Source organism: Urocitellus parryii, chromosome 12 (genome assembly GCF_045843805.1).
Source record: "Urocitellus parryii isolate mUroPar1 chromosome 12, mUroPar1.hap1, whole genome shotgun sequence".
Lineage (NCBI taxonomy): Eukaryota > Metazoa > Chordata > Mammalia > Rodentia > Sciuridae > Urocitellus > Urocitellus parryii.
Genome location: NC_135542.1, coordinates 65,111,170 through 65,123,556, shown reverse-complemented (window position 1 = coordinate 65,123,556; position 12,387 = coordinate 65,111,170). Strand labels below are relative to the sequence as shown.

General features: G+C 49.5%; 1 pseudogene; it reads left to right on the top strand.

Annotated features, from left to right (window-relative positions):
- The first annotated feature begins 1,606 nt into the window (after window positions 1-1,606).
- Window positions 1,607-4,192, top strand: LOC113198323 (transcription factor Dp-2-like; annotated as a pseudogene).
- Window positions 4,193-12,387: the final 8,195 nt, after the last annotated feature.

The window sequence follows — 12,387 nt, the reverse complement described above, 5'->3', positions numbered from 1 at the left end:
GACGCCACCCACCAGACACAGGCTGACACCCAGGGAGATGGGGAAAACTAAGTGCAGGCACTCCCTTGGCCTAACCCAAGGCCCCCCTACCTTCACCCTGAGGGGCCCTACAAGCGGGGACAGGGAGGACCTCAAGGGGACTTCCTCCAGCTATCACAAGTTGAAGCAATTCCCTGAACCAGAGCAGCACAGCTCCTTTACCAGGGTTAGGCCTGGGGAGGAGACATTGACCTGTGCTCTGACCAGGCTTCCCTGCAGCCCTGGGCTTGGAAGGGGAGCCCCACACTTCCTCCCCAGCTATCGAGTCGTGAATTCTAGTCTCTAATCCTCCAGGCCTGGCCCAGTGCCACTCTTCACAAAGTCAGGTTTCTACGCCACAATCTCAATAATGAGGTGGCAATGTCAACTTGGAGCCCAAAGGCACTACCTTCCTCTCTTTTCCCTAGAAGAAAGTCTTAAGGCTCATCGTCTGCATGGAAGCTAAAAGAAAACTTGTTTTAAAGGATGATACTAAAAAGAAATCTGTTCAGCCAGGCAGGGTGGTACATACCTGAATCCCAGTCACTCAGGAAGCTGAGGCAGGAGGAGCATAAATAAGTTCAAGGCCAGCCTGGGAACTCAGCGAGACACCTGACTCAAAATAAAACATTTTAAAGAGCTAAGGGATTCGCTCAGAGGGAGAACACCCTGAGTTCAATCCCCAGCATAGCGAATAAGAAAAAAAACTCTGTTCAGAGTTAAGATGGTAAACTTGGTTATGTTTTCTAATTTTTAATTTTTTAATTTTTTTTAAATTGTTAACCAAAATGTTTACAAAAGAAATCAGTTCAAAATAAATATATTATTGCCAATTAATTCCCCCCTTACATCAGCATTTGCAGGGAGTTGTGTAGTAGGGTGCCCTGGTGCAGGTCCATACTTAATTGTTCACTTGTCTTATGTTCTTCCCTTCTCTTATCTCCTTTGAGATTCTTAAAGCAAGTACTGGATACATCTTCCAAAGGAGGAGAGGGTGCTTCCCACCCCGCCTGCTGGGAAAGGGCTCAAGAGTGGCCCTCCCCTTTTCATGTGTCCATCCATCCCCAGACCCTAATAAAATCCTCTAACTCTCTCCCTGCCACAGACACATGGGACTTGGACACATGCATTAGCATGCCTAATGGCATTCAGGAGTTGGAATGACTGCAGAGAACAGGAGACTCAAATAACAGTGGCTTAAAAAAAATAGGGATTCGTTTCTCTCTTATGCAATGAGAAAATCAAAGGTTGAAAATTTCGGGCAACCCAGCATCTCATGTTCTGCAGTTCCCAAGCTTAGTCTAGCTTTCTCCTCTCTCACGGCAGGGTTGACTTTCAAACTCATGCTCTCCAGGTGTTTGCTGGAGTCACTGGTATCATGGCCATGATCCAGGCAAGAGGGAAAGTGAAGACTGTGGTATGACACCAGCCAAATGTCCTCCCCTTTTAAGGAGCTTTCCTGGAGGCCCAACCCCACAACTTCTGCTTCCCTCTCGGTATCCAGAACTACATAGTTTGGCTACTCCTAGCTTCCAAAACCAGGCCAGAAAATGAAGTGCTGAAGGTGAGCCAACTGCCAAACCCTAACATGGTCAAGATTCTACATGGCCAGGAAGAAGAAGAGAATGGAGAGCGGGTGGGGAATTGGCAGCCTGCCCGCGTCCCTAGCTCCAGTGCTCCCACTGGAAGTCTCTGGCTGGCAGCTTCCTTCATCATTTGCATCTCTGCCTTTGTTCCCTGCTCAGGTGACAAACCCCTTGGCAAACAGAAACATGTCAATCATTTTTGTTATTCCTTGTTCCTCTGCCCCAACCTTCCAATTCTATGGTTGCAGATCGGTAAAGGCTTATTGTAAAAAGAAAAAGCAGTAACTATGAGCCATATATATCTTGGGATGTTTCCCATTTCTTCCTTGAATATTTTCATCCTGTGATCATTTTACATGTCATGAGCAGGTCTAGTAACTCCAGAACACAATGGTGAAATTCCAGGAGTCTAGAAGGGCCAAACCCAGGGGCCTTCCCCAGTGACTGTTTGTTTGGTCTGCCATCTAGTTACTATCAGTAGCCACAACAATAGTCCCTTCAGATCTTTGCGATGCTTCCTAGTTTGCACAGGTCCCTTCATACCCATTATCTCTCTTGTTTTAAGTAAGCCTTTTAAAGAGGGGGGCTGTAATTATCCCTTTTTAACAGATGATGAGATGAAGGCTAAGAGAAGGCACAACACTTGCCCAAAGGCATGTGATGTGAGTTTGGACTTGAACTTCAATGCAGGGCTAGCACACTTGCCATCACACGGGGCCTTGATTCCCTCGCTTTCGAAATGAAGAAATTAATTTCCATGATTTCAAACGCAGCACTGTGAGAAATAGAATGTGAGGCACGCGTTTATCATTTGAAATTTCTAGCAGTCATATTGAAAAAAGTAAAAATAAACAGGTGGAATTAATTTTAGTAATAGAATTTTACTTAACTCAAAACTATAATTTCAAAATGTAAATCAAGTTTGTTCATTTTTGGTTTTGTTTGTTGGTTTTTTGTTGTTGTTGTTGTTGTTTTTGTTGTTCTGGTTTTCAAACCCACGCCCTTGCACTTGCTAGGAAAATGCTCTATCATTAAGCTATGCCTTCTGATTCGTGATAAAAAATATTAAGAGATTTTAGGACTAGAGATGTAGCTCAGTAATAGAATACCTGCCAAGCATGTACAAGGTCCAGAGTGAGACCCTAACCACCCCACCTCCCAAAAATAAAGAGGGGGGAATATTTTTTTTTCAGCCTAAGTTCTTAGTGAGAGGCATGCTTCCTTAAACCAGGTAAAATTTTATTCATTGTATTTCCAATTTCCAGCACCAACTCACTTAGAAAGATTTTACCGAAAAACCCCTAGGACCAATAAACATGAACATTGGACCCCAAATGACTCTAAGTACAATGTGGAGATTCAACAGCTCAGGAAGCTCACTTTGGGAGTCCAGAGACCCCCACCCCAGCCATGGTTATGTGGACACACAGCAGAAGCTACTGGCCAGGATCATGGGGGTAGAAAATGGGCCAAAGAATTTATGGACTTGATTTGTCAGGAAGTAAGTGAAGCAAAAAAAAAAAAGGGAGATAAAAATAGAAAAAGCTTGAGCTGTTTTTCAACAAAAGTGTGTGAGAAAGTTCAGTGGACAAGCACAACACCTAACAGTAGCTAATGAGCTGGTGTCACAGGTCACCAACTCAAACAACTATTTGGTCACTGACTCAGCTTAATGATTGAAGAACATTAGGCAAAGAGTTTCTGATGCCTTAAATGTACTAATGACAGGGAACATAAAAAAAAAAAAAGAAAGAAAGAAACCAAATGAGTTGGCCTGCCTACCAATTCTACTTAGAAATGTCAAAACCTGGTGCCAGAGAAGCAGAGGTGGGTAGAAAAAATAAAGTAGAAACAGACACTGCTGCAGGAAGGTCTCCTACAGCACATGGGTTCAGAGAAATCAGCCACACAAACAGCAGAACAAGGCCCCTCCAGCTCTGAACTCCACTGCTGCCATTTATAATCATCCATACAAGCAGAAAAGTAGTCATAGATTGTGGCATCTCTGGTGACAAGTCTGAATATCTTTTTAATTTGGGGGGCGGAGGGAGCGGGTACCAGGGATTGAACTCAGGGGCACTCGACCGCTGAGCCACATCCCCAGCCCTATTTTGTATTTTATTTAGTGACAGGGTCTCACTGAGTTGCTTAGTGCCTTGCTAAATTGCTGAGGCTGGCTTTGAACTCACGATCCTCCTCCCTCAGCCTCCCAAGCCGCTAGGATTACAGGCCTGTGCCATCACCCCCAGCTCTTTTTAATTTTGACAACACCCTTGAAATCCATGGTGACACAGAGGTGCTAAAGTGGATGGGAATCTCCTTTGGACTAGTGTGAGGCAAATGCTCTCTGTGGGGTCTGAAACTTGCTAAACAACCGAGACTAAGCGCTTTTGAAATTTATCCCACAGACCTCTCCACAGCATCTTCTTGGTTAAATCAGGAACTACTTTTGAACTCTCCCCAGTTTCAAATTTATACGGGACCACCAGTGCCATCTTACCCCAAGAAAAAGTAGAGACCAAGGGTTAAGCTTGGATGCTGAAGTGGCCTTAGTGGCTGGGCAGTTCCTTGTCCCAGCCACAATCTAACAGTATGGCCTCTCCCTGCTCTGAGTCAGAAGTGAGACCTCCCCCTCCCCGACACCTTGTTCATGATGATGAACACAGGGAAGATGAGGAGGAGGATTCTCCACCCCAGAATAAAGGCAGGAGGAAACTCATCATCATCATCATATCATATTCATCATCATTAAAATCCAATGCACCTTCAGTACATCGCAATTCAGATTACCCACATTTTGGGTGTTGAAAGCTCCACATGGATAGTGGTCATCGCATTGAAAAGGTCAGCATCTAATATTTGAAAGTTAAATTTAAAGTTGAGCTTTGAAATTTAAGATTTCATAACCATACTATTTTAGACATTACCTAAGATAGTCATCTCTACACATTCTTGCAGTAAAAGAACTGTCTCTGGAGCAACTAACCCCAGAGGACACTTTAATTAAATCATCACAAAGCACTACTGCCATCTTGTGACTGACCTCTGAATTGCAAGCAAATTCCCCTAGAGGAAATAATCAGACTGCAGGAATGTTTTTCCAAGTGTGTTCTCTGACCACATCTGATCTAGGAGGTTTGTTTAGAAAATGAGCTTTACTGGACCCTACAGAATCATAATCTCTAGGGCAGACTTCAAACATGCACATTTTTAATAAACATCCTAAGTGATCTTTATGCACACTAAAACTTGAGAATCTTTGATTAAAGGATATGCCGACATAATGCAAGCACAGAAAATTCAGTGGCAGCAAATGTCTGAGGACTCATTTTCCCCTAATGCTGCTTTGAGATTTGGAAGACTGCTGCCCTAGTCTTCTGGATTCTATGGAATGGTGTTGTTGTTTCTAGATAGGAAAAAATTAAAAATATCCACCCCCAATACATAGAAAACTGAAAAGAATCACAATCCCTTTTAAAACACTTAAGAGAAGAAATAAGTCTGCAGCCACCACCCCAGGCCACCCACACCCCTCTTGGATGCAACCCTGTTAGCTGGTGCGCGGAGCTCCCATACTCAGCAGGCCTCTGCTCCCTTCACAGCCTGGACCCAGCTAGTGCAAATCTTCACTGCCCTCCCTCTTCACCTCACTCCCTGCCGCTGCAACTTTGCAACTGTCCCCTCCTTTTGAAACAGCACTTCCTGCCTCTCCCTTCTACCCTACCCCGCCCCATAATAACTTGTCCCTCAGAATGCAGACTAGGCATCAACTGTTTGAGAAGCCCTCTGCGGAGCCCTTGAGGCTGAGCTCAGTGCCCCCCTTTTCCCCTGAAGTGCCTCATATTGTAATCATAGTGCCTGACTTCCCCCACAGAACTGTGATCGCTTCTAGCACAGGGCTGTGTCTTGTCTCCGTAACTCTAAAACCCGGCAAAACCTCTGTCCCAAATTGGGCGTTGTTAAGTATTTGCTGAATGAAGAAGCGTTTTCCAAAAAGTAGTCTGATGTTTTTAAATAATCATCATCTGTACCCATCCTAAGGGAGGTCACTGTGGTACATGCATTTAACAGGCATGTTCTGAAGGCTTAGCACCTTCCCTGCTCAGATGCACAATGTCAGGCCATCAGGAGTGGGGAGTGGCAGTGACTGGGATACCCTGAATCCAGTAAGACTGGGAGGGGTACAGGGAGAAGGCAGGAACAGAGCAACCTCGGAATGTCCTCGCCACCTCCCAGGAAGGGAGCCATTTCCCCAGAGGACAGAGGCCTGTCGCATCTTGCCTGCTTAATCTGACAGAAGCCAGCTGCAGTGCTGGGCCTGCCCCCAGGAAGGCGTGCTGAGGCTGGGAACCACATGCTGCTGTTTGCCCCTGGGGACAGGGGCACAGAGGAAGGGTAACTGACTTGTCTCCCAAATTTATTTATTAATTCCTAGCTGCACCATTTGATGTGGTTTCCAGGAGGCACACCGTTGAAGTCGGCTCTGTCCCTTCCCCACCCACCCCCAACCCACACTGCTTTGGCCCCAAGGGAGGTGGGTGAAGCTCAAGCCAGCCTGGCAGTAAGATTTAGCAATTGAGGGGTGGATGGGGAAACAGAATAAAGAAAAGATGGGAAGTTTGCAATCCAGATATCAACCACACGTCTAAACTTGCATCCTATAGGAGATAAGGCCCCCTGACCACATCTGAAGAGGCAGGGCAGTTGTGGAGTACAGGGAGAAGGAAGGTTCTCCCCCACCACATGCAAGCCTGGAAGGATTCCCCCAATACAGGAGAGGGGTGGAGCCTGGGAGTAAGGGGTGGGGTTCATGAATTGGGTGAATGTAGCTGCAGACCCCAGCCAGAGGAACAGGAGTCAGGCCTCAACATTCTCCACCACCGACACAAGGTGATGCTGTCCTGACCTTCAGTCATCAAAGGGCACAGCAGAATGGTATGCTTCATACAGAGGACTTCAAAACTGGACCCTCTCCAAATACTTTGAGGGTTGTTTTGTTTCGTTTTGTGAGGGTTTTTTTATTTGTTTGTTTGTTTGGGGTTTTGGTTTTGGTGGTACTAGAGATTGAACCCAGGGGCACTGTACCACTGAGCTGCATTCCCCAGCCCTTTTTACCTTCATATTTTGAAGAGGATCTCGCTAAGCTGCCCATATTAGTCTTGATCTTGCCATCCTCCTGCCTCAGCCTCTCAAGTAACTAGGATTACAGGCATGTGCTACTGTGCCCAGGTGGACTCTTTCCAAAGAGAGATCTTACGTTCTTCCAAGGATGGAAGATAGAACAAGGAATGGCAAGCCAAGAGGGAGATGAGGACGGAGCACAGGAATTCCCGATGCTTCTTCATGCACGCTCCTGGTACAGACCAAGCAGGGCTGTGAGCTGAGGACACAGACTGGGCCCAGCAGACCCAGTTCCAGGAAGGCAGCAGTGACTGCTTCTGAGTAGCACAGGCCCATCCCAGACCGGGTACAGCACCCTGTCTCCTAACCACTCAACCACTTACCGCACTCACCCTGGAGAAGGAAGTGATGAGGGAAAAAATGTCCAAAGACCTCAGAAAGGAAGCAGAAATTCAGAGGCAGGGGCCCCTGTCCTCTTGAGATTCTAGAAGACCTGGCCCAATCCCAATGCTTACACCCTGAATTCTACTGAATTGTTCCAGTGGACTGATGGCACCCCTGGCCCATGTTCACAGTCTGGAAGCCACCCACCTCTTCCCTCACCCCCACCAAAGGTGCCACTCACACCCACATGAGGCGAGCATGTAGAGCTGGCCTCGCCGAAGGGGGTGACGAGGCTCTACGGCCTCTGGTGTTGTTCCCAACTTTCCTCCCATGGCCTCCCTCAGTCCCCCCTCCATAGGAACGAACTCTTCTCCATTTCCCTCACAGACTCTTTTCCCCTCCACCCCATTTCTGCTTCCTGCTTCTCTTTCCACTTCCAAAGACTCTTTGAAAAGAACAAAAGTATGTCATTTTCAGGAATGTGAGTGGAACTTGAGAGCATTGTTAAGTGAAATAAACCAGACTCACCAAGTCAAGGGTCATGTGTTTTCTCTCATATGTGGAAGCTAAAGAGAGAAAAGGAAAAACGGAGAGGGGAGCTCATGAAATTAGAAGGAGACCCATAGAGTAAAGGAGAGGGGACCAGGGAGGGAGGAAGGGAGGGGAAGGGGAGGCACCAGGGGATGCAATCAGCCAAATTATGTTATGTTCATTCACAAATCCGTCACAATGAATCCCACTATTATGTATAATGAGAGTGCACCAATAAAAAATTAATTGGGAAAAAAACCCTCTGTAATGCACTCAGCTAAACTAGGCACTGCGCCCCCACCCCCAGGCCCTGCCCCTCAGTGCCAACGAAATAGTATCAGAAGCTACAAAATCCTGGAAGTTTCTCTTCCTCCTGACCCCGCAAGCCTCCCACACCAGACTCTGCAAGGCTCCTTTGAAAGGGAGGAGTCACAGTCTGCTTCCACTCCTGAACGTCTCTGTTCTTGGGCCAGACCAAAGAAATTCTTTCTTTGTGTCCCTGACCCTTGTCATGGACCGAGGGCCACACTAAGACCCGCGAGACACTTGCCTCAGGTGCAAACTGTGAGGGAATGCCAAAAGTCCTCAGCAGGCAAGACCAACAGTTGAAGCCATATTTTTAAAAATCAAAATTAAAGCAAAATATCCTCATTGAAGGAAATATCAAAATTTTACATAAAGACAAGATCTGTAGGACAGATGTTCCCCTTCGTCTCAGGCTGGAACAAGGCAAGGTGCCCCTGAGCCGCAGCAGAGGGTTCAGGAACAACCGATGGCAGCTGACAAGGGTTGAAGAGTCCTCCGTGACCAGCAGGATGCTGACTTCCGTCAGGGCTGGCTTGAGAGTGTGCACCAGGCCCTCCGTGCAGAGGCACCTCGGGGACAGCTGAGGGTCCTTCATTAGCCCAACCATAACACAGCGCCCAAAGCAGCTAGGACCAGGAAGAACTCCAGCCACGTGGCCAGTCAAGGGCTGGATACTCCAGCTTTCATGGCACCTGAGGGTGAGAGGTGTAGAGGGGTCGCGTGGAATGCAGAGGGAGGACAGAGGGGCTGGGGGGCCAGAGAGTCAGGAGGCAGGGCGAGGGCAGGGGCAGCAGTGGCCTTTCTTCCCTGCAGCTGCCTCAGCTGCCAGGCCTGCTCGGGCACGCTGGTTAGCCCGATGAGTGCTCATGTCAGATGCCAATGGAACCTCCACCCCCCATCTACCCCCAGGCCACTGGGATGTGTCAGCAAAGGACACCTGGCTCTGGAAACCCTTCACAGTGGAGGGGAACATTAGAGGAGGAGCAGCCATCAGTACAGGGGACCCTGGTCCAGGGACCCAGTGTCCAGGAGCTGCTGGGTTCCTGGCCTGCATGGTACAAGCTCACACTTGCTCAACGGCCCAGGACTCTAGCAACGTACCCACCAGGAGGGTCCCCCTTCACACCAACATGACTCTGCCCCCAAAGACTCTGGAGTCAGCTTCTTCTCCCGAAGGGAAGCCTGTGGCTGCTCAGTCAGGCCACAGAAGAGACTAGCTGCCTCTTTTCTCCAGGACCTTCCTCTCCCCCAGCCCCAATCCAAGGCCATTTCCCAGAGGTTCTCACTGCCTTTCCTCACAACTTAGGAAGCACTGAGCTCAGGATGAGGGTGAGGAGGTGTGTCTCCAGCCCTCGAGGGCCAGGGGACAGTGGGGAGGGGCGGGATGGAATCACAACCTCAGGCCCAGGGATCACCCTCCCATCTGCTCTCTGCGTGTGCGAGCACATGCCTGTGGTTGTGGGAAGGTTGAATCGGTATCTACCCATTGAGGAGGCCCAGGCAGCCCTACCCCAGTCAGTGCAAGTCTTTGGTAAGGACAGTTTCCGTGGGCTGTGCTGCCATCAGGAGTTCTGTCTACTCCATAGGACTGATGCCTTTATTCACTCAACAAACATAGACACCCTCCCCCAACTCTGTGCCAGGTCTGGGTACACCCACCTTGTACACACATCCAAGTTAGGCAGTGTCCCCCACCCTGACGTGAGAAGTAGATGGGACTCACACTCCCGGCTGTGGCTGGCTGGGCCACATTGACATTCACACACTTACTTATACAAGGCTATGTTCATGTTCAAGGGCTACTTTGGTTTCTGCCTCTGCCCACTAGGTGACACCCACCCCCAGTGACAGATGTCATTTTTTGGTGGTAGTATATGAACTGCCCAGAGGCCCACAGCAGGGGCAGGTAATAAAGGAGGGTCTGGTAGCAGGAATGGCTTAGGGCATGGCCTCCGTCTCCAGGCCCATCTGGTGCGATTGGCCTGTGGGTGAGGCGCTGTCTCAGGCTGACACAGTACTCAGAGGTCAGGGGACTCCAAACACAGAAACAAGCCCCAAGGAAGGCCCAAAGGCAGCTTGGGTTCAGTCCTGCCACCTTCATGCCCAGGCTTCAGCCATGAGCCCACTCATAGCCCAAGCTTCTTTGCCTCAAACAACCCCTGTTCACCCACCAAATGGCCAGGCCATGCAGCCAGTCTGCCTTCCTAAAACCCCAGGGTCACCCCCTCCTCTTGAGAATCTGCAATAGGTCCCCATTGCCTAAGGATGAACTCTGGCTGGCATTCAAAGCCCTCCCGAGAGGCTGGCATTTCTGCCTCACCTCCAGATTTCCCTTCCCAGACTCCCTGCCTTGGAACCCCTGTGCACACTCACTCCACAAAGCCTTGTCTTTTTCCATCTCTGCAGCTTTCATCTTCCTCAAAAATCTCCTCTCCCCCTCCCTCCCCTCCTGCTTCTCCCTTCTCCTCCCCTTTCTCCTCCTCTCCCCGCTGCCTCACCTCTTCCTCCTGAAAGGTCCTCCCTCTCCAAATCTTCCCCAGTCAACAGGGCCCCGCCAGGAAGCCTTCCCTGAGGCTCCCAGCCCTCCAGCAGGGCTCCTTTCTGCCTCCCCTCTGCACTATTTGCTTTCCTTCGTGGTACAACAACCCCTGCTGGGGAATTTGCTCTCCAGGCTAGTTTCCCCCGGGGTTGGGACTGGGCCGTCTCCTCCTCCCTGGCACCGAGCACAGGGCACACTGGTAGGACCCACTGAGGAAGGCTCTGCAGGCCTCTCTCACCCCAGCCCACTCCAACCACATGAGTCTGTGTGGTTGTCTCTCCCTGGAATGGTGTCTGCAGCCAACCCAAGACAGCCCCCCCCCCCAACTTCCTGTTCTGAGGCAGCGGCTGCTGGCCGGGTGGCTCTGAGGCCTTCAGTCAGGCTGGGGCCTGCTCTGCTGGGCGGGAACCGCACACATTCTTTCAGAATTAAACAAGGTCCCGCTGGCTCCAGGCTCCCCAGGATGAGGATCATCCGGTTTGCTTTTGGAAGCAGCTTTTCATCCTCTCCAGGCAGTGAGGCCCACTTAGTTCCAGAGGAAAGTTCTTTGGTCTCTGGGGGCAATGACCTCAACAGCCACAGGGTAGGGTGAGAGGTCACATCTGTGGTCATTGGAAACCTGGGTCAAGGCCTAAGACTGCCTTGGGCCACCTCCTGCCTCATGTTCATCTGTCCATACATCTGACCTACTTGAACATACTTGCACGGGCACAAACACACATCCGAGCAAATACACAAAGATGAGCATACACATGCACACAGATTCCCGTGCAAACACACACGCACGGACATAACCACACCGAGGTGTGTATGCATGCACGCACACAAGATACACATGTGAATACACAAAGAAAAACACAAACACGTCAAAATGCATGCGCCAACACACATACAAAGGAATACATACACACATGCACAAGCACACACTGGCAAACACAGGCAAATGCACGCCCCACTGCTGCTCCTGACCGACCCAGAGGTGGGCTTGAGGCCTAGCCACCCTGATGGAGCTGAATTTCCGGCAAAATTCTCACCCCTCTTTCCAGACTTGTTGGGGAGGGGGCAAAATTGATGGGGTGCATGGCCAGATCACTTTTCACAGCTCACTTTCAAACAACCTCAGCCCAAGAGACAGAAGACTTTTTAGCCAAGACAAAAATGAAAGCGTTCCAAGCACATTGTCCCCAACCTGTGGCCACACGCAGTGAGAGAAACAAGTGAGCATCACAGGGAGGGAGAGAGGACACGAGACCAAGGCTGGGCCACCACATACCTCTGGGCTTCTGAACAGGCACCCCCCAAAATGTGCCCAATGGGTCACTTGCAACGGCACCCCCTGTGTCCCTGCTTACTTTACTGACTCTTCCCTGTCCTTTTTCTCTTCTCCCAACCTCCCTGGCACTAGGCAGACCCTAAATGTGGGGATCTCAGGGACCCAGATGATCCTGCCCACGAGGCAATGAGATGGGCAGTCAATGGTGATTTTTAGCAGAGGTGGGTGGGTCCCTGAAAGCACCCGGGGCAGTTGCCATGCCAGCTTTGGCCATGGGGCTTCCAGATTATTCCTGGATCGTGGGACTGGGATGATTCGAGACCACCCTCCGTATTTTCTCTGTTGACTGAACAGGTTTTGAAAATAAATTCTGTCAGTGGTCAAAGGAATGTGCTCAGTACAAGGACCAGAGAATCTAGGTTCCATGACCAGCCCAGTCTAGCAGCTGTTGGAGTCAACCTTCTCCTTTGACAGGGTCCATGAAACTAACATTTGCATGATCCTGCATAGATTCAGTCAGTTTTGCTAACTTCGATCACAAATCCTACTCCAAGCATGTCCTGGGCCCTGGCCAGCCATATGCTCCAGCCACTGCCAGTCCAAAAACATAGCACCTGCATAAGAAAAGA